This window comes from Aureococcus anophagefferens, assembly GCF_000186865.1.
Source record: "Aureococcus anophagefferens unplaced genomic scaffold AURANscaffold_3, whole genome shotgun sequence".
NCBI classification, from domain to species: Eukaryota; class Pelagophyceae; order Pelagomonadales; family Pelagomonadaceae; genus Aureococcus; species Aureococcus anophagefferens.
This window is the reverse complement of record NW_008705563.1, coordinates 1765985-1767821: the sequence shown is the minus strand read 5'-3', so window position 1 is coordinate 1767821 and position 1837 is coordinate 1765985. Positions and strand designations below refer to the sequence as shown.

Sequence of the window (1837 nt, the reverse complement as noted above, 5' to 3'; positions counted from 1 at the left end):
CTCGTCGCGCTCTCGGAGCGCGGCCGCGAGCTTCGTCGAGTGCTCGTGATCCTTGTCGACCTCGAGTGCCCGGGTCGACGACTCGAGCTCCGACTGATGCTGGCGGGCGAGCGAGGCGAGCTGTTCCTCGTGGCGGGCCACGGTGTCAGCCATCGTGCTCTCGTGTCCGCCGACGAGCCCGGCTTTCTGTTCGGCGAGCGCGCCCGCGTGCTTATCGGCGAGCTCCTTCTCGCGAGCGCTCAGGGCCTTCGCGTGCGCCTCGTCACGCTCACGCAGGGCGGCAGCGAGGGCTGAGCTGTGGCTGTGGTCTTTCTCGAGAGCCAAGAGCTCAGTCGCAGATTCGAGCGACGCGGCGTGCTTCTCTTGCATGGCAGTAATCGCCTCTTTATGACCTGCCTGCATCGTAGACATGGTCTTAGCATGAGACGCATCTCGAGCGTCGAGTTCATTCTTGTGGCGGTCCGCTAGGCTAGATTCCGCGGACCGGCGCTCGTTCGCGTGAGCCTCGTCGCGTTCCCTGAGCATCGCTGCGAGCTTCGCTGTGTGCTCGCGGTCCTTCTCGATTTCCAGAGCTGATGTCTTGGCGGCGAGTTCCGTTTCGTGCCGGCGCTGTTGCGTCGCGCGCTGCTCCTCGTGCTGTCCGAGCGTCTCGGCCATGGCCGCGTCGTGAGCCGCCGTCAACGACGATCGCAGCTCCGCGAGGAGTGCCGCGTGCTTCTCCGCGAGCTCCTTCTCACGAGCCTCCATCGTCTTGGCGTGTTCGTCGTCGCGAGCCCGGAGCTCGGACACGAGACGCGAGTTGTGCGCGCTGTCCTTCTCGAGGGCGAGCATCTCCGTCGCGGACGCAAGCTCCGCCTCGTGCCTGCTTCGAAGCATGTCCTGCTGCTGCTGGTGCGACTTCTGCGCCTCGTCGATCTCGGTCGCGTGCTGGTCGGCCCTGGACTGCAACGCGGACTTGTGCCCGGCGAGGAGCTCGTCTTCACGAGCGCTGAGCGCCGCGGCGTGGGCGTCCGCCTTCGCTTTGAGAGCGGCCGCGTGGGCGTCGGCTTTGGCTTCGAGCTCGGCAGCGTGAGCGTCTGCCTTCGCCTGGAGCTCGGCCGCGTGCGCGTCCTCGCGCGACTGAAGCGCCGCGCCGTGCAGACGATCTTTCTCCGTCTCGGCGCTGCCGACGGCCCTGCCAACCTCCTGCTCGCGTTCCTCGAGCTCTCCAAGTTTGCGGACCGCCTTGTGCCACGTGTGCCACGCCCGCGAGAGGCTGCTGTATCGCATGTGAGCCACAGCTTGGGCCATCGTCCCACACGCCGCGGCCCTCGACATGGCCTTGCGGGTATGAGTGACCGCGTCGCGCAGGGCGACGTCGTGGTCGACCTCCTTGGCAGAGGCCACACCGGCCATGTGGGTGTACATCGCCCACACTCGGAAGCTGCGAAGTACGCCCTGGATTGCTCCGCGAGTGAGGACACCGTCGGCCATCTTCGACGCCGCCCGGAACGCCGTAAAACGCAGAAGCTCGTCCGCTTCCCGCAGACGCGCCTCAGCCGAAGCCGACAGGCTCGACTCGGCGTCCGCCAGTAGCTTGGCGTGCTCCTCGTCCTTTTCAGCAAGAGTCGCTTGAACAGCCTGCTCGTACTCGAGCGCGGCCTGAGAGAGCGTCTCCTGGTGCTTCTCGGACTCAGAATCAAGCTCGGCACGGTGGAGCTTGTTCAGCGACGCCTTCTCAGCGTCGAAGGCCTCCGCCGCACGCCTGCGCTCCTCTTCCAGCGCTCGGGCGTGGGCCTCAGCAGCTGACTCGGTCGCTCGCTCGTGGGCATCGCCGCGCGAGGCAAGCTCCTGGTCG

The 1837-nt window shown here is 66.8% G+C and overlaps 1 protein-coding gene across 1 annotated transcript in view; it reads right to left on the bottom strand.

The window, feature by feature from the left end:
• Positions 1 to 1837, bottom strand: part of AURANDRAFT_70889 (hypothetical protein) — a gene marked incomplete at both ends in the record, with an annotated part of 61863 nt that overhangs the window by 21648 nt on the left and 38378 nt on the right. The gene's annotated exons all lie outside the window — the stretch shown is intronic.